The sequence below is a fragment of the Tenebrio molitor genome, chromosome 2 (assembly GCF_963966145.1).
Source record: "Tenebrio molitor chromosome 2, icTenMoli1.1, whole genome shotgun sequence".
Classification (NCBI taxonomy): domain Eukaryota; kingdom Metazoa; phylum Arthropoda; class Insecta; order Coleoptera; family Tenebrionidae; genus Tenebrio; species Tenebrio molitor.
Window position 1 is genome coordinate 28,835,866 of NC_091047.1, and position 25,407 is coordinate 28,861,272.

General features: G+C 32.7%; 1 long non-coding RNA gene across 1 annotated transcript; it reads right to left on the minus strand.

Annotated features, from left to right (window-relative positions):
- Window positions 1-1,012: 1,012 nt before the first annotated feature.
- Window positions 1,013-10,189, minus strand: LOC138123984 (uncharacterized). Its single transcript, XR_011156966.1, has 3 exons — window positions 9,815-10,189; window positions 9,656-9,749; window positions 1,013-9,596 (listed from the first exon to the last, which is right to left on the minus strand). It is a non-coding gene; the product is annotated as an uncharacterized lncRNA (long non-coding RNA).
- Window positions 10,190-25,407: the final 15,218 nt, after the last annotated feature.

Consider the following 25,407-nt stretch of genomic DNA (forward strand, 5'->3'; position numbering starts at 1 on the left):
TTTTCGAGTAATTTATGGTTTTGCTAGTTTCGATCTAGGCAAATGTCACAGTGTTGGGTGTTAATAAAGAATGCAGGTCGAAGAAGAAGGTGACGCAAAGCGTTATATAACCTGTCCCAAATTTATTTAGCGGCACAAAATGGTAAACATTACCCAGTTGAGTGTATTTAACCCAATTAAACAAATCCGAATCTTCGAAAAGTCTCTGCACTCACCACTCTTAAGGCCTGTCTCGCGCTCACCCGCCAGATGTCGCCAGTCGCGCTTTCTAGATGTCACCAAAAGCAGGTCATCGAATGAAAGCGAAAATATGGACATTCTAGTCTTAACTAGCACAAATATTTGAATACAAAGACTCGTCTATTGTCGTTGCCAATAATCTATAATAAGTCGGGCCGTTGGCGAAAAGTGTGAATCATTCATTAGACGTTCCGATTGCTCAGGCATCTGATTAATGACAAAACTCATGAAAATACAAATTTTTGTTGTCCTGCTTGCGACATCTCCTCAACGCCATATCCATCGAGTAGCGCGTCCGACATGGAAATTTATCTATATAAAAATGGACGGAGGCGGCTGAAAAATGCACTGGGTAGGATCCTACGTGGGCTCCGAATCATCATCTCTTGTTCTCCTCCGGTAGATGCAGCGTCACGCCATCGAAAGAAACTAATAATATGTGCAAAGAACGCTCCTGTGGATTTATGACCTTCGGAGCTAATGCCGTTAGGTTGAGATGGAAACCGCTAGCCACGAAACGAGTGGGACCATTGCTTTTTCTGGCTCCGATGGCTTCGAGCTTTCGTGTGCTCAAATTTTAGGACCGGCTGGGTCGAGTTATGGAAAGAATTTTTATTAAACAATGGAGAATGTTTGCTGCGCAGTAATGTTAATGTGTAGACGAGTACGGAAACCAGACTCGGAGTTGAGGTTATGATAATTAGTTGGGATGGGTGGTTGGCGACGGTGGCGCTACACGCTATTTCAAAATATACTTAGTGATTCTAAACAATTTTCCAGTGAATGGTATTCTGTAATTTTTAAAGAGGCGTTAAAATTTTAGCGTCGTTTAAAATTTAAAATTTCAAGCCCTGATTAGTCATTACTATGACAACTTAATTTAAGGCCCTTTAAAATTTAGCGGAGCAGTTATAGAATACGCCCCTACTTAAAAAAATTTAAGTCTTCTGAAACATTTTTAATCCATATTTTAAATGATACATTTTACTGCCATTTTTATAACTTATCTAAAATTCCAGACATTTTTTCAAAAAACGAATAAAACGTATAAGAAATTAAAAATTTCACCGACAAGAATCTTTAGTTTAAACTGCAATAAATCATTGTCATTTTTATCGTTTCTTCAAAAGAGGACAGTTAAATGATTTTGATACAGATAATTACGATTCCTTTGGCGATAAAAATATAAATTATATAATGAGTCTAAAAATATTTATCTGAAAAGTAAATAGCACAAGCAAAAATACTGCTTACTAATTAGTTTTTTTTTGATGTGATAGATATCTTTTGAACCAGATTTTTAATGTTAAATAAATAGAAAATGTGAAATTTCTTAAATTTTCGATGTGACAAAAGTGTTATTCGAGTTTTTGTTAAACAATAAAAATTTTAATACTAATACAGAATGTGGAAATCATCAAAACAAAATCGATATCGATAAGTATTTGATTTTTAATGTATAGATATATTTTGTTTGAAAATTTATGTTTTTACTGTTATTTAAACGAAATTTACAGAAATCCAACTTTTTTAAATTTACATCTCTGTCAGTTTCAATATTTATAACCACCTTTTGAGAAGAATCATTTAATTTTGTTGTTACATTTTGTTCTTGATGGTGTGTTTTTCTTTTCTAAAATTCAGAGCAACATTTTTTGTATTATTAATTGAATTTTCAACATTGTGCAACCGATTTTCATCTACCATATGGTAATGTAATTAATTACATTTACAGTTGTATTGTTTATTATTTTAAATTGCTGTGGAAAACCATCATCAAAAGTTTTACTTTTACCAGTTTTTACTGTCTTCATTTCCACTTTTACATACATTTTATTTTGTACAATATTAATCTGAAAATATTGTTCACTAGAAGAATTATGTCAAAAAATTATAAAGAAGTAGAAACTGACACTATTTCTGCTTGGCACAACTACAAATTTTCATGCAATCAAATTTTAGGACTAACAAAACAGAACATTGTAGCATTGTACATTGTACGTTGTAACACAAAAGAAGTGCAAGAAACTACTAAAATACGATGGTTGAGATTATGATTAGTTTTGGAGTACACAGTTAACGTCTGCGAGGATAGCCGCTACTAACGAGAAATTATTAGGTGCTAAATGTCACTTTTTTCGTGGTCTTTTCAATAAATTAAAATATATGTACCAACCATTGAACGCAATGAACTCAAGATTCAAAATATTCACTGACAATCCTATTTTTTTAAACGAGTTCAGTTTTCGACATATCCGTTAATATCATACATTGAATAAATAATACAACTGTAAATGTCATCATTAGAATAGTTGGCATGAACGAAGATCAAAAATGGTTTTGGTTCCTAGCTGAATGAGTCATCGTTACCAACATTTGACCCAGCCGCCGACGATTTTTATATACAAATATGTAAACTTCCAAACTATTGCTGCTATCTGTTTGTTCTATTTTTCCAGTCGTGATTTTTTCTTCATCTCTTTCGTTTCATTTTCAACAGTTAACAATATTTGGTTTTTCTTTCACTGCATTTCATAGTCTGCCACCAAAATCTATTGATTTACACTCAATACATTTTAATGGTAAATTTGCAAACATCATTAAGTGATTATAACTTGCGACAAAGAAAACTTTAAAAGCTAGATTTCCATTAATGTTTTTATTGTACAATCATAAATAAACGTAGATGATTGTTTCCCAATCTACCTTATATGACTTAAGTAATAAAATAAATTTATTTAATTTCCACCTGATTAAAGAAATAAGTAACTTACCGTGTCAATCCATAACTGAACATTTTTCTGCAAAAATTAATTTTATGACAGATAGAAATCTTACTTTGATTTATGGCGTGTCATACACGAGGTCGAACTTTTTTGTGTTAATTCGCTTTGTGTTTATTTTTTTATGTTAATTTTTTAATTTTCGACGCCTACTCGTCGAATAAGGAAGTAATAAACGTTTTAATGGCAGATATTTGCAAATTTTTCTCGCTGGACAAATAGTAATAGAGGAAAGTAAACTGTCGGAGGTAATTAGACATGCAAGGTTGATGGTACTTCAAAAGAAAACTGTTTTTTTTTTTCAGTAAGTTTAACAATTAGCACTCTTGACCACGAATCACTCCGTATTTATTTGACATACATGTTACAAAAACATTATTATGTATAACCGCCACCACTGTTATTATTATTATTTTTATTAAAGATTTCTTTCTTTTGGCAAGATAAAAATGTTATAATTTTTCTATCTGGAATTTGATCCTATATCTAACCGTGTAACCATATACAGGGTATTCGGTCTCTGCCCGTTCTTCATCCATCATTTATCTCGATCTGTTGAAACAATAGTGTGGTCGCAAATCCGCACCAGAACCGTCGATTATCTGTTCATGTGCAACACGATATCAGTGTGAATCCTGCAGCAAAGTTTTTTCCTGCTCTCTCACACTTCCACGTTCCATCCGGCCATCGCACGTCATGTTTATAGACTTCATTAAGTGGTCCCGAGATGCATAACCAGTCCTCTAGTACGAAAGTTCCCCGCTAGAGCCACCGGCGTCTCTGCCGAGCCACTTTCACTAGATTCTGGGTTATCCACGTGTCGTTCGGTTTTTATCTTATTTTTAGTGAGGAGGAATACTTTATTTTAATCTGGCTCGGTTTGCTTGTACAAGACACCACGCCGAGGTTCGGACCGAATAGGAGCGTCTTTCATTGCATTCTTACACTTCTTATCAGGACGGTTTATGGCCGGTAATCCACTGAGGAAGGTATCACTACCGTCGTTACGCCCAGTGAGAAACTTTCCACCGAGTGGGCGCATAAACGTTTGAAAAGACCAAAATTGGGGCTTCCGAAATGATCTAAAATTCCAAAATGGAGTAGATCCGAAATTTTATTTAAATGAGAAAATTTAATCGATTGCGTAATTTCTCAAATTGTTGAGTAGTCATATGGCAGATGGAGTGTACTTAAAAAGTAGCATATGCATATACAGATGTACCTATATGCTTTTTCAAAATTTTATTTCCAAATAAGAAATCAAAATATGTAATAAGAAATTTGCCAAAAATCTATTTAAAGCTCTATTTAAACAAAACATTTATTATTAATATGTATTATTATTATTTGTTTGCAAATCGTTTTCTACATTACATACTTGTTAAAATGTTTTTTACAATATCTTGCTATGCATGTAATAAATATTTTGTTTTTACATGTCGCTGTTTATGTTTATGTGCGTCTTTAAATAGATTGTTTATCGCCTCTGGTTCTGCAATTTTTTAAATATACATATGTATCTATTGGTAAAATTTAAAAAAATAGTTAAACCACAATCTAGGAAAAAAGAAATCGTTTTTTTTTAAACAATTTTAAACATTTGAATATACGCACTTTATTTTTTAACAATATGAAAACGAACATTTTTAGTAGGGTAAAACATAATTTGAAAAAATATTGTAATGTCAAAACTGAAGCACGAGACATTCTGCAAGTACAAACTAAGGAAATAGAGGAATCCTGGAATTTAGAACATTTAAAGTAAATTTTAGATAAGAAAAAATGTTAAATAATTTTATTTATTTAAACCTTACAATTTGCAAATAAAATCGGACATGATGGATAGATTAATTCACTATCGCAAAGCAAGTATTTCTTTAAGTAAGTAGTGTAGGTTGTAAAATAAATAGTAAATTTCTAAAAAAATATACATACATCATATCTACTGAGTGCCCTAAAATTCGCGGAACAGTTTAGCAGTGCGTTATTAAGTAGTCATTAAAATATCAGGTAGAAATGTTTAAAAAAATCAATCTTCTTTTTTGTAGAAGATATGGACCTATTCGTTACACTAAATGTGGCAACATTTAAAAACATTCTATGTATCCCAATAGTCTGCAAATATTTCATTTTTATTGTATCCATGGAAATGAGAGAGAAAAATCAAAGCCATGTTGCCATACGTTATTTGACACAAAACGGACATAAAATTACTACTTGGAAATGCGGGAAATAATGCAGAAACTAATTGCAAACCTGATCATTCAGAATTATTATGCCACTGGCTAGTAAAAGACAAATAGTCAAAATCTTTTTTAATATTTAAAATAAATGAGATCAAAGCTGAACATTTTGAGCCCCATATCTTCAGATCTAAGAGATATAGATTGAGTTGTTCCGCGAATTTTGGAGCAACCAGTATAATATAAAGATTTTGCAAAGATGCCGAGTCAAGATAAGAGATACCTCTCAGCGTTTTTAAACAATGTTCTTGGGAATCTATTGTACAGTTAATTTCAAATTTCTGGAGTGTGAAATGCACTTACATTTTTTGTCAATGATCAAGGTCAATTTTGACAAACAAAATACCTAATCTAACCATACACGCGAAAGTGCTCATTCTTTCCAAATTAGAAGAAGGGTGGTCGATCCGGAGGGTATCCCAATCAAAACCTCCTAAGATTCTTTAGGAGGCTTTAGCCCAGTATTATTTATAACATCGCGAAGAGCACCGTGCAATAGGGTGTTCTAAAATATCAGCGACGTTTTATGTTGTCACTTACCTAACCTATCACGTCCAAATTTCAAAAAGGCATCTTTACATGTGGAAAATTAGTAGTTTATTTAATGAGTTCGTGTGTAAATTGGGCCATTTTTGACACAAATGGGCCATTTTAAAACGCAAGTGAAACGAGCGTTTTAAAGCCCCACGAGTGCCAAAAAAGGCCCAATTTACACATGAACGAGTTGAATACAACGTTTTTTTGTTCGACGAGCCCCTTAAAGGCTCCAAATCGCTTAAAATCTTAAAAATTAGCTTGAAGTTTCGTTTTGACAAGTTGTGACATTTATCAAAATCCGTTCACACAGGAGAAAATTCTCAAATTCTGACAGTGTCGAACAAAAAACTGTAATAAAGCGACTTTTTGATTTTTCAGGTGTACTCTATAATTTTGAAATTAACTGTATCAGAGCAATATTTTTTTACTCCCTTGATTAGAGTGATACGTGCTCTTAGACAAATACGTGGATGTAGAAATATTTTAAATACAATTTTTGGAACTTACTCTCTTGATAATTTTTTGGTAAGTGTCCTACTTGTCTCTGAAAAATCATAAATTCCATTTTAAGTAATTCTTGATCCTTGAATTTGTTTCTAACTAGACAAATAAATCAGCTGGATACTTATCACAGATCAGCAATTTCGAAAAAACAATAAAACAAGTTTCATACTAATTCCACGTACAATTGCAAAGGTTGTGGAAAAAATTCCTGTTTGTTTTGCAAATACGACACTTGAAATTGTCAAATTAAACCTTGCTTTAGATTTGTCACCAGGTAAACAAAATACGAATTTCTATCTTAAAATTGAAGGTTGATGCGATCACTTTTTATCACTCAAGCCGATTCACCTTCAATAAGTTACAAATTCCAATATTTTGACTATTTATCTTTTTGGGAATGTCTAAAACAATCTTTAGAAATTTTCTATTCATTGGTTTGATTCTTGGAACCCGTGACTAATCACATTAATCTAGAAACTTGATGATTTTGATGTTTAATGGATTTTAAGGATAATAATCCCAAGAAAAAACGGACATATTATGTACTTCGTTTTCTAGATATCTAATTCGTATCCCACCTCCACCCGGCGGCACGGCAATTTTGCCGGAGTACATACACTATTACGGATATTACTATCAAGTAATAGTGCAGTGCCTATCAACATAATTACCGGCGTCTCGCCTCCGCATTTTGACTTTGTTGTGTATTATGTTCTGTGTCAATGTTAAGGAACTTCCTCACGATGTGACATGAGTATAATAATATACCTTTTTGAATTTCAACTACCAATGTGTTATCTAAATCCAGAATTTTTAAATTTTTAAAAAGAGATTGCGGTACTATTCCCGTTGCTGAAATTACAAGTGGTAAAATCGAATTTTTTTCTAAACACCAAAGATTTCTCATAGCAACGGAGAGCTCTAAATATTTATTAATTTTTGTGTTATATGTCTGTGTTATATTATGTGAATTTGGAACAGCTATATCTAAAAGATATGCTTGCTTTTGTTGTTTATTTAAAATTATAATGTCTGGTCTGTTATGCTTAATATGAATGTCAGTTAAAATTGTTCTATCAAAATATAACTTGTAACTGTCAACTTTCTGGTGTATAACTATAATGTGGTTGTGTATTTTTTAATAAATTGAATTTAACAGTTAAATTCATGTGTATAATTTTAGCGAATATATCGTGACGTTTTTTATATTCGCTTTGAGCCAAAACAGTGCAAGAAGAAATGATGTGTTCAATTGTTTCCCCTTCAGTTCCGCAAATCCTACATTTATCAATTATCGATTGTAAACCGCATATGTGTTTTTTATAATTTCTTGTATTTATAACACGATCTTGTATTGCAAATATAAAACCCTCCGTCTCAGGGTGAATATTTGATTTCTTAAGCCATGCATGAGAGGCCTGAATATTAACTTCTGGTTGTTCCAGTTCTTTAAAGTATCTCCCATGTAAAGACTTCTGTTTTATATTTGCTATAGTGTCAGGTATATTTGGCTTAACAATATCTGAAATATTTTATTATCACTAAAATTTAAAGGTGTGTAGCCTTTATCGGCTAAAACCAAAGCATTAAAAAAGGTGTTATCACGAGCTCTATTGAGGAAATAATTTTTTAGTGAAGCAATTTGATTTTTTAGCAGTATTTCAAGATTTGAAAAACCCCTACCACCATTTTCGCGTGGTAAATTAAATCTTTCAATAGCAGATTTAGGATGGTGTTTACTAAATTTGGTAAAAAGAACTCTAGTTTTAATATGTATCTTCTCATTTTTGCACACACAATAGTTATATTTCACTGTTATGAAGTAGATTTTTTAAACAAGATCTGAGTTAAACTTCTTATACAGACGAATTGGAAAAATATAAAATTTTCATAAAAAACTGGAAAGAACTAAAAAACTTCTAATATTTTATTTTTTCTTGCATTGTCCTCTAGGGAATCTCTTTCCAATCGTGTTACAGTTGCTCTGAAGTTATTCTTGATATTTGAGTTTTGTCATCATACGTCAATGAAGCACTTTTAGAAATGGAAAGACAAAGAAAATGAATCTTTTAATTGAAACTTAGTAGTGGTTGTTCCGTTGTTCCAACTGTTCTTCTTGTTCTTGTATGTACTGTTATCTTTAAAAAAATATATTTATTTTAGCTTCATTCTTTCTTAAATCTAGTAACACTAGTAACACTTTAAAAAAAATAATTGTAATTTATTCATAAATGTATTGGAACTAAAATGTAAAGAAAATACTTCTAATAATAAAAAAAAAAACAATTTGGCAAATTTTTCCCAGTTGTTATCAAGTTTCAAGATTCCTTATCTGCACTTGCTTAAAATTATGTCTATAAGTGTATTTTTGTAAAAGGAAATTTAATCAAGGCTATATGATGCACTTATCTTGTGCGTGTAACTTGCAATACTCCTCCTTTGACAAGGGGAATCTAGTAAAGTAATTAAAAATAGAAAAACATCTGAAGAGGCGATAGAAGATGTTTCTTCATAAATTTTCTTCAATAATAATTGATTCAAAAGATCTACATTAGGAGAAAAAGAATTAACATGTTATCGATGATTTCTCAGTCAAAATTTCATTTATCACACTGTGAGAAGAGTAAAAGTGAATGGTAAAAGCAGTAATTTCAACTGATACCAAAGGCGCAAATGCTGTAATTTGACCCTATTTTAAAGAGCACTTACTGAGATATTTGAAATTTTGAGAAAAAATATTTAGTAACAAAGTTTTTATCTGTAAATCTTGGGAGACCAATTTTACACTAAAAACCTATTTGGATCATAAAAAAATCTTTCGTTAGTCCTTTTTTCTGGAAAAATGTACTACGAAGGATCTCCTTTTTAATTTTAGGAATTAACAGTACACACAGAAGACTAGATCTGACGGACAAAGTAGTTTCTTTAAAATTGAAACTATTCTACTCTTCAAAAACACAATACACAATAATTATAATGGCGGCAAATTTTTTTTCAAGTTGCACGAAATCTCCAAGACTGCTGAACCTTTCCGATGTACTTAAATTAATACATCCACAATCAAAATTCCAATTCTGGTTAAAAATACCTAAATTTGTCTACTTGTCTGCGTTTCTGATCTAATATTAACATTTTCAGTACCCTATTGCCCATTGGCCGGCCACCTTTTTAATCCCAAATTCATAATGCAATGTTTTTTCATATCTACAGAAAAATCACTACTGTCATGACTCATGGCCCTTCTGAGGTGATGTGGATATTCATCAGATTTTCATATGCCAGTGGATATCTTCAACAGCAAGGAGAATACATAAAAAACCACAAAACACTAAAACAATCAGTACTTACCTTTTTCCATAGTTTTTTTCCAAATCTCTTTAATTTTCTAATCACCTCTCCTAATAAGCCCAGCTTTAGCTAAAGGTCGCTTCGTGGATTTTACCTTGACGATAACACTCGTTTATAAATTATATTATCTTCAAGGTGCAAAGATTAAAAAATACCTACCAAATACACAACGGTACGAGACGGCGACTAGAGTATTCGATCCGTTAATCCGATCAGAATCTCTCCAAGTACACAAACCATGAATCACTTTCATCTCTGCTTTGGTGTACTGGCGTAAATCACCAAAAAAATTGGGTACAATGACGAAGAGCCAACGTAAATATTTGGCAAAATTAAAATTTACACAACAGGTGATTTACGACGGTGAGTATCACAATCAAAGCTCATAAGAATGTTGGCTCCGAGTTTGTTGATTTTCGCCTGATTATGGTAGCATCTTAATAAAATGTTCTTCCGCTCTTATCATGGGATTTGGCGAGGAGTTGTTTGCGTGAGCGAGAAAAATTTTGATAAGGACACACCGTGTACAAAAATACACCACACACAAATATTGGATCGGCAAATACCAGCATTGTACCTGCAATTTTTCCTGCACCGTCCGCTTGCAGGAAAGGGTAATGGTGGAGGTGGAGGTATGTCGAAGAAAATTTTTCCAGTAGAAAGAGATGCAAGATTTTCACGTGGGGTCTAATTAACAGGTCCGCAAACAGTGTGTGTTTTGAACCGGAGCTAACCGGATTTTGTTGATAGCCGCAATAAGGATATTTTGACAAAGTGAGGTGCGTTTTTGATGTCCTGATGATAAAATTATCGCGAGGCTAAATATAGAGCCAGTGTTTATCTAAAAAAATCAAAATCAAATTTTGTTAGGTGACAACGCAGATATGCTGGTTGACAAAAAAATTGTCTCTTGGCTTCGGCAAAATAACGACTTTTGGTAGTTCCATTGTTATTTCTTTTGCTATATAGGAAAATGAATTAAGAAATTTATCACTGTCGCTTACTTTTTAATGATATTTTACAAAAAATGATCTTTCAAATCTTAAATGTCTAGACAATAATTCTGAAAACTATTCGTTTTAGTGACATGAGATCGATTTTCAGACCTTATCGTAAATCTTAAAATATTTTTTTAAGATGAAGAAAAAGAAAATTTTCAAAATTTCTAAAATAAAAGTAGGTAAAGAGAAAAATATGTTTTATTAAAACTTATTTCTTACTCGGAGTAAAAAGGGGCAGTTTGGTCCCTCGCGTGTGTATATTTTCAATTTTTTAATCAATGCTTTTACTCTTATTGAATTATTTTGGATAAGCATTGAAATTTGACAGAAAACATATTTTTTCTACGATCACTATGGAAAGATGCATTTTTCTCCTATGGTTTACGCAAAGTCAAAATAGCAAACTTTTCACAGCGTAAAGCAAAAACTTTCCACTCTGTGGATGCATGACACGTGCTAAGTTAACCTAAACTGTCATTTTTGATAGTCATCTTGCTCTACAAAGTAAAGTCAATGCGCCTTTGGTTTATCAGTCACTTCCATGAGCGTAAAAAATGTTTAGAGGTGAACACGTGCGAAAATGCGAAAATTCCTCACTCGTGTGATTGCGGCACTAGTCGATTTCGTCTGGTACCAGAACTTCTTCACACTCGTGGGAAATTAACACTTTTCCGCACTTACATTATATACCACCGTCGAGAAAAATTAATCGGGTAAGCCATGGCTATCTATCATGATTCAGTTGGCAGCGCGAGTTTCATGTTTCAATATTGCTGTATTTGATAACCGTCAAGTTTCTTTAGAGATTAAAGCACTTAAATATGTTTCGTTGGCAACAGCAATATTTAAACTAGGGCTGCCAACTGAATTCTGATAGACTTAGGTACTCGATTTTTTCTCAATCGCACCGTATTTTCAATCAAAGCAAAAAAATGCCAAAGTATTCTCCCATTATGACTAAAGTAGAATAGATACGTCAATAAAAGCAAAAATGAACTTTTTGTTGTTATTCCTTGTTTATAATATAAGTTTACTGAAGTTCCTCTTTATTATCTAAAAAAAAAAAACGATAACCATACGTTGTCCATGTTGCAAAATTTTTAATCGTACACTGATCCAGTATTAATGCTAGAAATTATACCTACAGGTGCTCGTCAAATTTTTTTTCAAATTTGATATTATGTACTTTGAAAGCTTCGCTATTTTGCTATCAGTTGTTATTGTACAAAATTAAGTGCTTCGAGGTATTTGTCTTTATCAGTAGACAACTGTACTTTCCACTTATTTATTATTATCAAACACATGCAGTGTACTTTCCATAAAATCAAGATCCATTTTTGACCTTACTATTTTCTCATATCTACTGATATCTTAATAAATAACACTATTCAAGATGGTACTTCCTATTGCGCATTGTTTCAAAAGTGCAGTTTAAAATAGTATATTAAGTATGGAGAACGGTAAGGACAATGTACCGATCGAAGACAATTGTTTGGAGGAAGAGCGCAGCGACGCCTCCATTTATTGTCTAAGATCGGTACATTGTCCTTAACGTTGGTGATGCTTATAACGTTTTTTGCGCGATTGAATATTTATTACAAAGCATACATATCTAGAATAGGCAATCCGATATGTGTTACCCTTCACATCATGTTGCTATAATGTCGATTTTTGTATTGCGTTTCTATAGCAATCTGCAAAAAGTTACCGCCTTTGCAGTTTTTTGTGAAAATATTATTAACGCCAGTCGTGTTGAAAACGAAGCAGTAAAATGAGTAATCTTAGTGATTCCGAAAATGAAGTACATATTGTAGGAGAAAGTTGGAATGTGGGGTGCGTTCGGCTCTCATTTCTGAGAAATTCAGAGAACGCTAGGACTAGGAGTCACTCGTTTCCTCAAAGTTCAGCTACATTGTTAGCTAATAAAGGTGAGGATCTTCTTGGACTGAAAAGACACGGGAGCTGGAAGTCTTCAGGTGCAGCTGAAAACTACATTGAAGATTGTGTTGAAAACAAGATTCAATTTGCAAAAAAAATTCTTCATGGCGCTCAAATAAAGAATTTTCGAAACCAACGACTTCAATGTGTAATCAAGAAGACAAGGAAAATTCGGGGTATGAAAATTTTGAGCGGCAAGTCCCCATGTGATTTCATTGTAGTAGCAAGGAAGACCGACTACAAGATCTGTATAAGTTTCCAGAAAGTGCCAACATCTTGTCGTGTCTTCAACTTCTGTCTACATAAAAATTATTATAACAATTGGTTAATTTTGAATAAATTTACTTACCGTTCTAGAACACCAAAATTACTTACTGTCGAGTTTATCGTTAGCAACGAGTAAACACAACTTACCGTCTTGGAAACAGACGGGGTAAACAAGCAAATAGAGTACAATCGCGCAAAAAAATTATCAACCGCCAAACGAGACATTGTACAACATGATTAACACCATGATGGTGTGCCCTCTCACAATCAAGTATTTTTTTAACATTTTAACAATAGTTTTTGTTTTTAAACAAAATGGAGAGCAAAAGGAACTTGTGTAGTACCAATCGAGTAAAATTTTTGTTAGAACTAGAATGTCAATTCAAATCTAAACTAAAGATCAGTTCTAAAAAAGATAATCTTGGAATGGTATTAGTTTTTCGACTTCTTTTAGCTTAGATTTAATAAGGAAAACTTAATTTTTTTCATTTTCATTTCATGCTTAGCTTACAATTTACAAAACTCTCAACAACCAACTTCATAGTTATTAGAACTTCAAATGTCTAGTCCCTTTGCAGCTAGTACTATGCCGGCCAAAAAATTTTGGCCGTCATTTTCTGTCAATTAAAAAAAAAATTGTAATCCGTACTTTATTGTCATCATGATTACCGTCTTGATTATGAACGTTATTTTTTGGGTGGTAAATTTTAAAACTCAAAATTATTTTGTCATTTCTACTACACAGAACGTTTACCTCAGGTTATCTATGTACGATTGCTCTAATGTTGTTTATTCATGTCGGATTTTTGGAATATCTGAGCTTCAAACAGTTTAAATTGATTGTCAAAATGACAAGAATCGAAAGTGGGGTTACGATTCCTAAAGGTTTATTTACACTTTACTTGAATGTCAAGAAAGTGAGGGCCAAAATCTTTTGGCCGCCATAGTACTACGGCACATGTGTTCAATGGACTTCCACCGTTTACGTGGCTTTCTTCATACTGCCGTTTTGGCCTGTTCTGGCAAAGAGGAAACCCCAAATCGTTTCTTGTATAGGGCGATGTTTAAACATTTTATTTCCAATTTCTGAGTGAGGCCATTATACGTACATACATCTACGTAAAGTGGAACAACAAACGCTGCATATGCATACACGGCTGATTCATTGCCCTCCTCGTCCATAACTATCTTTTTATAATTAGAAACATGTGTCAAAGAGACTTTTATTGAACAAACTGAAACATTTATTTCAGTTTTTGATTTGAAAAACGTCCCATTTTGAGCGCATAAACCGGTCAATGACGCGAACAATCATTTTTATCGGTACATTGTCTAACCATAATCCTGAAAAAAGTGAAATCTGTTTCCTTATATCTCAATAATTGGTAATAAGTCGCAATTAAGTCGATTGGCGTGAGCGGATGCGTAGACGATCACTAATCATCGCTTTCCAAAGATCTTATCCGCTATCAGATCGTACTTTTATCGGTCACTTGAACGGGAATTTCTGTTATTACTTCGGTACACGCAACAAAAAAATGTAAACAATATCATTTTCGGTAGATGCGACAAAGGCCCAAGCTCGATCCGCAACCGAATCACTTCCTCACCTATTTTTACTCAACCATTCATTCCTCTTACTGGTAAGGCTCATCCTTTCGCAGATATTCGCTTTTGTCTGCGGTTGGCACCGGAAACCTGCTCCACGTGACGGCGAACTATCAAAGACACTTCCGAAAAAAATTACTCATGAAAAAAATTATTATTGGGTACTGAAAGGTGAACGAACACTGAAAGTTTGACCAGGAATCGTGACAAAAAGGGAATTTCGCGGTGCACATCCGTTTTTCCCCGTACAAGTCTATCAGATGACGCTGAATCAAGCTCAGACGTGTCTTTGACCTCTCGAGTCTCTCCAGTGTCGCGGCTCAAAAATCGGTAAGAATACGCGAGGATTGTGTAATACATATACTATTGGGGTGAGGGGGTAAATGAGATAACTGTGACTGTCACAGCCTCGATATCTATTACGTCCGTTATCGTCCTTTCTTGTATTGTTTTGGAAACAATAACGTATTTTTGTCCAAATTGTTCGAGATAAAGACCGAATGGCATGATTTTATTATTATAAATAACAAATATGTTATCTGGTGGAGATAACAACAACAAGGAGGTTGGTACCATGACGACAGCTGACGTCATAAGGGTCAATCTGTTATGTCCTTTTTAAACATGAATTTATTTGTTTGAACTAATTGACACAAAAACTGGCTCACTGCGGTGTCGACAGTACCTTGGATTCAATTCTTTCCGAATCAGGTGCCATCAGGTTGGCCCGATTTGGCACCGATCGAATTTTTCCAGACTTTTCCGTCCCGTGTTTTGTAGAATCGCCCCGATAAGTCTTGGAACAATAAGAGATATCTGTTCTTGGTTCAATAATAAAAAACAGCCTTTGTTATCGAAATTTAAATGAAATGTGTACGATCATCACAACATTTTGCGTAAATTATGTAAACTAGAGGTTACAATAATAATGTTACAGATCGGTTGCTATAGGGACGGACGCACATTGCAACGCTTCGAAAATATAAACACTGACGTACTATCAAGAGAATGTTTTTTGAATGAGACGAAAAAAAAACTATCACATGGTTGCGATAATTCCGTTTTAGTTTATGTTTACGCTAATAGAAGTAGTTTTCATTTTTTTTTCTTCAGCTGGACGATCAATCGTCGAGCTTGGTGGAAAGATAGTTGAAATGTGTGTGGAATGAAGTCTTATCGAATTTACGAATTCAGCTTTGATATTACGTTGTTTGGCAAATACAGCGTGACTCAGCTCAAATCTCTTGTTTCCATGAGGATAGTATTCCTGTAGGATGATGATCTAATAAAATTGCAATTCTGAATTTAATCAAAAGCACTATTTTACAGCTATATGCGTAAAAAATACTTGAATAAACGTAAGAAAAAAACGTAATTAGGTGATAACTAAGTTGTAGGATCATACTGTAACTAATTAACTTAAATAGTTACCATTATCAGTTATTATCACTCTTCAAAAGATCTTCGGAGGCACAGAAAGCTTGTTCTCGAAGCTACGGTTTGTGAATATTAAACAAGATCTTCCAGCAAGAAATTTAAAAGCCTTTGCCAAAGAACCTGACAAAATAATAACTGACTTGTTGACAAATTAAAAACATTTTATGAAACCCTTAAATTTATTTTTAAGTCAGTATACAAATACAGACTGTCCTAAAATTGGCGTACAAACCACTTGCTACCTTATCGAGGATGTTTAAATGTACAAAAAATATGAAAAAAATGTTTCCGACAAAAAAATCAATTATTTTTATTCTGAACCGTCCACCACCCGGCGGCACGGCAACTTTGCCGGAGTACATACACTATTACGGATATTACTATCAAGTAATAGTGCAGTGCTAATCAACATAATTACCGGCGTCTCGCCTCCACATTTTGACTTTGTTATGTTTTATTATGTTCTGTGTCAATGTTAAGGAACTTCCGTACGATGTGACATGAGTATAATAATATATATACCTTTTTGAATTTCAACTACCAATGTGTTACCTAAATCCAGAATTTTTATTTTTTTTTTATGTGCAGAACATTATATTAATAACATAATTACATAACATTTTTGTTTTATAATACAAAAATTTCCGATAATATTGCGGAATCTGGAAAAGTGCCCCGAATGCTTGCAGCGTTTCCACGTTGAATGGCAAGGGAAATCCTCTCGAAAAGGAATTTCTTTGATTTTGAATCGCCTGATTCAACGATAATACAATGTAAACAAAGATATATTCGTACATCATTACCTTGCAATGTTACCGTAGAGGATTTAAAAAAAAAATTCGATTTGCAAAGCTTCAAATTCTCTATTATGCAGGATTAGATATTGGTAGTGAGTGATTTTGTACTTTGTGATAATATGTACGATTAGACGTAGCTGTCATGACAATTTCAAACATATATTTCAAAATAATTGACCTGTTAAGTGCCATTTTCAAAGACCGCCAAATCAGCAAATAAGTCCAATAGAATTTTTTTAACATTTTTCTGACGTTTACGGTAATCTCTTCTACACCGTAGTGCACCGTTAGTACGCCATTTTTGGGACACGTCTATTCAAAAAAAAAGCGTACATGTATTGAGAGCTACTGTAAATGGGGATAAAATTAATTAATCGTTTCCAAGAAAACGTATTACTGACATTTTGTATGTATGTCAAATGTGTGAACACTGTTTTTTATAAATTTTTAAATTGTTGTTAGATTGTTGAGAGTTGCCTTTTTCCATAAATTTGTGAATAAAAGCTTGAATTGTGTTTGTAGTAATTGGTAATACATGCCTAATAAATAAAGCAAAACATTTATACACATTAAAATCTCTGAAGAATACATCGATCAAATCCAGCTATCATCACGGGTTTTGTTACAGGTTTCTAAGTAACAACGATATGGCAATCTAGCCAAAATTGTGCTCACTACTTGTACGCTTTTTTTCTGAATAGAAGTGTACGTATTTTGAAATTAAAATTTTGGTTTGAATATAGCTATTTGACAGAGTCGTTTTGGGATCTTAATCTTGTGACTATTTTCAGAGTTCCTCTCAATTTAAATGATCTTATCAATGATGATGAATGTGTCAAGAAATAATACGATCTGTTAAATCTGGGAGAAAGTTGTTCAAAGAACATCTGATTACAGAAGAAATAAAATTCCGAAACAAATGCATAAATGTTTTTGGACATTTTATTTGCTGATGAGATAGTAGGATTTTGACTTTATTTGGGTGAATTTAATTTTATACTTCCTGAGTGATTCAAATTATCCAACAAGGAATATTATTGAGCTACATAGATACAAGGTGATTCACGAACAGTGTCTGATTTAGCGCCTTTGTTCCTGCAAAATAAATTAAATACTCTCTCATACTTGGCTGTTTTTCAATTTAAATAAAATTTTGTAATCATAGTAATCCGACTTCAGAAAAATGAAACAATAGTGTCAAATGAAACAATAGTGTCAATTAAATGTGTCATTATATTTACATACTAAATCAGACACTATTCGTGAATCGCCCTATATATCAATGATCGTATTATTTACATCTACAGTGCAGTCAATTCCTGTAATTTTGTGCCACGTTTTCAAGGTAATAATTAGTTGTTATATTTCTTTCCTCAACATAAATGAGGTTTGTCAAAAATTTGTGTTGTGTTTTTTAAGTTAACTATCACAAAGTAAGTTTATATTAACGTTGCTAGATTTTTTGTTTGTGAAAACAATTAAAAATACACTATTTTGATTGTTTTGTAACTTGTCTGGCATTTTTTTTTAAATTAATGCCATCGAATTGACTGAAGTTTGCAAAATTTTATTTTGTCACCAACATACAAAAAGGTAGATACCAACCAAAGAGTTTGAATTTTGCAGTAATTCCATATAACACAAATAATAGCTATTTGTGCAACAAGTTAGGAAATTTTTTCCGTATTAGGCATGCCGTGTACGAAAAAAAAATGGATTTCCTACTTATTGCACGCATGATTTTTTCTACTAGAGTTTGAAAAACAAATTAAATTTGAATATTTTTAATATTCTATTAATTATTTCTAAATTAAAAAACAGAATCAAAATTGTTCTGTTTTCGTTACTATACAGAAACTATTTTATTTATAAAAAAAAAAACAAAGGTTTAAGTTGTTCGCTCGAGTAAATTTACGGAAATTCTATTAAAATGTCTGATACAAGTGAATCCTGAATCGTTTGATATGAAGAATATGCAAAACACGCCGAATACCTGATAAGGAACAGCGCACGAATATTGAACAACGTTTTTCGTATTAGTTTAAGCAAAGTCTTAAAAAACATTAATTAGTTGTAAATTTTGAGGTTATCTTTGACAGATTTCAAGTTACGTATCTCAGGAAACGACCAAAATTTATCTTTTAGTGTTGAAATATTAATCCGCCCTTGTTAGGAAATATTCCGCTTTTCCTAACTCAAAACTATTCAAATATGTATGTTAGTAGAAAAAAATCCTTTTAGTGACTCAGGTGAAAAAGGAAACAAGCGGAAGGATTTTTTATAACCATGACAATAAGAAAGAAAAATCCAGTAAAGTTATTAGCTTAATGCCAGTAGTCAAGTCAGTGATGTGATGATATATTTAGAAGTGTCAAATTTTGGTTTAAAGAAATGAAACAAAAATTGTAGCAAACGTTGAAAAACTTTTACATGTTGATTTCTGCAAACATAACTTATTCTAATAATATTCCTTTGTATTCTTTGGGGCATTTCTCTCTATACAATTTCAAAAATTCTGTTTATTAATTATTATTATTATTGGTATCTGTCACGATAAACCTTAGCGGCAGCGGTGGTATTGTTTTTACAGTTTGCCAGCCCGAGGTGCATGTCTGCCTACTGATTGTTTGAGAATATGTACTTTAATGTTAAGTAAAGAAAAAAATGAATCGATAACTACCAAACTCGAACAAACCACAATAAAAACAGAAATAATAAATATGAATTACAAAGAAGAACCTAAAATGCAAAATTAAGATAAATCTTGAAATGCTCAACGCGATAGTGACAGCAAATTTTCTTTTGAAAATCACAATAACAGCAATTTTGCCACACTGTTTTTTCAGGTAAAATTCCACATAAAGTCATCTCTTGGAAATGCTGTAAATAGCACAGTAAGCCATTGCAAATTCGATTACATGTACAGTCTGTTCACGAACTGCCTCACCATAGAAAACAGGCATGTGCCGACAGCAAAAGAGTTTCCAAGACTAATAGTTATTTTCATATGAGTAGCGCTGTTAGATCACTTTTCAGGTATGAGGCCGAAATTTGAAGCACGAGGCATCAGCCAAGTGATGCAAAAGAGGCCGAATACCTGACAACTGACTGCTCACGAATATTGGATAATATTTTTCGTGTTCGTTTTGGGCAAAATCTTAAAAAACATTAATTTATTGTAAATTTTGAGGTTATCTTTGACAGATGTCAAGTTAGGTGTGTCGTAAGCGACGGACACCCTTTTAAACACTGGTTCAATGATGCCTACCAAGTGATAAAAGCATGTTTTCAAATGGTTTTTGAACATTTTTCCTCAAACTTTAACACCAAAGAAGAAGACTAATTTTAACATACTTATAAGCACTAGGAGCTGTTCTTAACTTATTTTTATTCGTTTCGAACACCTATTTTGTTTATAACACAAATAATTTCAGTTACGATAGGTTCTTATTCTAACATTTGAAAGCCCACTGTGTCTCAACGAATTTAGATAAAATAAAACTAACAACAGTAGTGGATACTCGAAAGTGAATACTTCCAAGTTCCAAGGAGCGTATCCGCGACTTTTGACACACCTTGTATAACCGGGAAAGTTTATATATTTAGTTATATACCACTTTCCCGGTTACATGATTGGTCAAGTTTAGGATGTCTTTTCTCGATTATTGCTTGAGGTAGGACTCTTTCTTTCAAATACACATTATCACATTTACCCAAATACTCCCTTTTTTTCTCTGGGGAGGCAGTTCTGGGACAGCCTGTATATACTATGGCTCTACAAACCAGCAGGCCCATGGCTTCTTTTCCATCTGTTTCTATCCTTCGCTTTCGTCATCCACCCGGTAATTCCCATCTCCCTCCTGTTCCACACGTCATCAACATCTTGGACACTTCCTTCATCCATCCTCACTACGTGCCCTAGCCATCGAAGTCGTTGTGTTATATTGGGTGTTCGTTTCAATTTCCGGTCAAAGGTGCCAAAGGTGGCATTGAAAAGTCGATTGTCAACGCACCACTCGTGTAAAAACGCTAGATTTAAACAGCTGATCCGTGATCCGTAATCCATAGTGCGTTCACAATCGACTCTTCAATGCCAACTTTGACCGGAAATTTAAATAAACACCCGATATTTGTTGTATTGTAAATTCGATTATAATCCTTTATATTGTTATTCCACATCAGCCAATACAACACAAATTTTCCAATAATCTAAATAAATGAGGCGATAAATGATCTTTGGTTTCTTATGGCTAAAGCTAAAGTGGAATTTTTTAAAACAGTTTTCTCATGATCCTCTAGCATCAGTTAACAATGTACCGTTGGTTGTTCCGAAAATTTTAAGTCATCCATCATAGACTTAAATGTTTTTTGTTTTTAATTTTAATAATCAGTACTAATCTCTGGAACGAAAATATAGTCTAAAATTTGATAATATTTTTTGTAATTTTTGATATTAACGTGATTATGACTTTTTTTTTATTTATTAATTATCTTTTGTTTATAAACTTTGCAATAAAACATAATTCAAATTTTTATTTTTTAGCTATAAATAGAGAAAGACGTGCGTAGGTATCAATAAAATGAAATTGTTTTGAAGAATTAAAAAATCACAAAAAGTAATCTTAAATTTTAATTCCTTGCTTATAAATGCCTTGTTATTAGCAAACAAACATTTAATTATAAGATTTTATTAAACATTCTCTGTAACCACCTTTGATAAAAAAAAAGATAAATTTCATTACTCATTTTTTCTCTTCATTTATTTTTTAAATAATTTATAAATAATAATAATATAAAATAATTTATAAGAGTAACTTATTTTTTTAAGCACCACTAAAAATCAAATCCCACTCGAATATTCACATCTGTGATACATCAGTCAAAAGGCTCACCGATTCCAAAAATGTATATTTTATTCTGTAGAAATGAGTGGTTGTCACTTGAGAGCCCAAACATCAAGAGATGCTAAAAACTCTAAAGTCAGTAGCGCTCTTCAAAGTCACACATCTAGTTTTTTCAGGAAAAATTATGTACTAAATAAGTGATATTCAAAACAGGGTGACTTTGAAAGCTGTGCAGATATTTTAACCAGTGGTATAGTTTGTCCAAAGAGAGATTGATTGACATAAAAATCACATAAATTCTACGCAGAGAAAGTAGTACCTAGTAAATTTTGAAATATATCCTTCAAACAGTAACATTTTTGCCCTGAAATTATGCTCTAATTAATGTATTCTAGTGCATGTTGTAGTTTTGGGTTACAAGTCTACAATTTAAAATCTCCCAATCTCTCGCTGGACGGAATATAGAACTCTACAATAGGTAACGATTGAGCCAATAACGCCTTATACAAATGTTGATAATTTTCGAGAAAAAGGGACTAAAAGTTTTTTTTAAGTTTGGGAGCCACTGAATTTTATGAAAAAATTGGTCAAAAAAAAATCATTATAAACTTTGTTTAACCTCAATTTAAATCACAAATGGCTTTTACCAGCCTGGAAAAAACCGATAAGGTTTTCATCTATGGTGAAGCCTGTGGACATTCAGAGCTAGCATGGCAAACCTACGGTGAAAGGTTTCGTCAAAGGATACTACCCAATGCACGAACTTTTGTAAACGTTGTGCAGCATCTTCGCGATTTCGCGCGTTTCGAAATGCATTAGCGCCATCTTGGCCGCCAGCGAGAAGAACGCATTTTAGTTTTGTTGTTTTCTGAATAAGTTGCAGGCACTATTTTATCATCACTTTACAAATTTTATCAAAAATTCATGAATCATTATGAAATTCAAAAAACTTTAACGATAAAAACCAAACATAACTTCGAGTGGTCGTACGTCCAAACTGTCCGCCAAATTTGAAATTTTTCAGCGATTCCCAAACAATCTGATTGCTTTGATTCGCTTGTAAACATTTGTATAAGGCAAGTTGAGTTCTTTTGCCTTGTTTTAACACGTACTACCTCAGGTTAAAATAAAAAACGTCTTTATTTGCTGCTCTTGCTTGTAATGTTTTCAGGTTTCCAATTTAAATAAGGGTTTGGCGCACAATGAAAACTTTAACGCTCTTATTTAATCACAGACATGTTCTCTGCTTGTAACACCTGCTCTAATCTGAATTCAATTTCATAACACGATATAGAAATGATATAAATTTGAAAAAATTAAAGAAACAGTACTTAACTTCCCCTAATCCTGTACCAAATTTCTAGGAATTCCGATAAATCGTTTTTAAAATATTTAACTGGCTCTATACTTTTAGCGACCCGTGTACTAATCATGTTTGTTCAATTCTATTTTCTTTAATAATATACGACAGCGCCACTACTATGAAAGCACTGTCATTATTCGATCAGTGAAGTTACGCAGTATTGGGCGCAGTTCCTTTGTAACTTCAATCGATACGAGTACTTCATAGTTTCAGTACTTGATTTCAATCTCGTATCTATAATCCGTAATGTCGTATAAACCAACTTCGACATGGATATCGTGTGAAAAGTAGGCGTATAGCGAAAACAAAAAAAAACATACAGTATGTCCCCGGATTGAGTTTACAAGAGGGAAAAAATTTTTATTTTTGATTTTACGCAAAAACTTCAAAGGAATAACATTTTTTGCTTCATCTGAAACCCCTATTTTTGTTATTAAAAAGTATTTTTCAACACAGAGGAAGACTTAACATTAAAATCAAAGAAAATGCAGAAAAAATATTTACCTTTTTTTTTGAAAAAATCAAATGATAATTGAATATAAAACTATTCTATTAAGTATGCGCCGTTTTCTCTACATCATTCAACCCTGTATCGAAGTTTAAGCTTCTGAACACCCATGCCTGATACATAACTGTTGGGAAATTTTTCATTAAATTTTGTAATTATGTGACAAAAATCGGTCCAACATTGGATTAAATAAATTCTTTGTTCTAAAGACAACATTTTGCAACAGTAATAAGTTGTTTGTCAAAAAACCAGACCAATTGTAATAAAATTTATAACATAAAAATTAATTAAGTCCAAATTTGAACAAAACATGTTAATTTAAGAATACAGTGTATCAATACTGAGATTTTAATAACGGAAATGGGGGTTTCAGATGAAGCAAAAAATGTTATTCCTCTGAAGTTTTTACGTAAAATCAAAAATAATTTTTTTTTCCTCTTGTAAACTCAATCCGGGGACATACTGTATACACTGACCGGCAAAAAAAACCGGCCACCCTGAACTTTTTTTTAAAGGGTGCTAAAATCGTAGAATCTGATGGGCTAATAGGGGGTTAACCATATTATTTTTTGTTATCAATGTTTTAAGATGTTAAATATACTCTAACACCCTTTGGTTTTCATTTCAATGGCCAAGATTCTCCTTCAACATTAGAATGTTCCCACTGCAAATTTTTCAGCAGTTTACTACACGCTTCGTTTGTTAACAATTGTTGAAACTAAAAATCAAATAGGCTTATGTCAAATGTTTTGGAAGTAAGTTTGACGTGTTCTAAGAGTTCTACGAACAACAATGGTGTTTTTAATTATTTTTATTGTTTTTGTTAATTTTTCAAATTAAATTTATTTTGTTGTACGAAAAATTGAAAAAATTCCCACACAACAAAAATTTGTCGAATTTTGTCGACGCGTTTCATCCAACCAAGTTGGCATCATCAGGACGATGAACAAAGTAAGAATTAACCTAAGAACAATTGCTATTTATATCTACCACTACTTTCGGTAACAATGTATAGAGAGGAGTGGAGGGGATAGGCCCCCCGTCCGCATTCAAAACCCTATCTTTGTTTTTAAATATTTCGATCCTTTCGAAAATATTCAAAAACTTACAATTATTATTAACTGATCGGACTAACTTAAGATTTGTTTCATCTATTCTATGGTCAGATTCAAAAATATGTTGGGCAACACTGGATTTTTCAAATCTCCCAAACTTACGGTGAGCCATGTGCTCTTTAAAACGAGTTATGATCGGTCGTTTTGTTTGTCCAATATATTTTTGATTACAATCTTTACAATTAATTTCATAAATCCCCGACTTTTCATTCCTGTTGACTTTGTCTTTAGGATTACCGAGTAGACTTTGAAGACTAGGCCCGGCCGTGTAAGCCACGTTTAAATTCAGATTTCTGATGATGCCAACTTGGTTGGATGAAACGCGTTGACAAAATTCGACAAATTTTTGGTGTGTGGGAATTTTTTCAATTTTTCGTGTAAAATTGTCACCAAGTGATCCATTTGTGTTCAGTTATTTTCTTGTGTTTAACTTATTTTTTATTGGGTAAGATGAGCATCCTGAATCAATAATGAATGGTTTTTTAAATTAATACTAATTTCTAATTAAAGTAATGAGTATGTAAGCATTTATTAACGATTACAAAGAAAACTGTTCGGGTGGCCGGTTTTTTTTGCCGGTCAGTGTATTAAAAAAAAGTCAAAAAAATTATTATTACTTGACAATCCAACTCGAAAATTTTTAACCAATCAAATTGCAGCATTTTTCAAATTTGGACCAATCAAATTGATTTATAGTGAAAAAACACCGTGCAGAGTGAAAAAACAACCAGCTGAGTGAAAAAACAACTAGTGGTTTTTCAGCGAAAAAACACCGAGCAGAGTGAAAAAACAACCAGCTGAGTGAAAAAACAACTAGTGGTTTTTCAGCGAAAAAATTTATGTCAAAATGAAACGTCAAATTTATTAGGTCAAC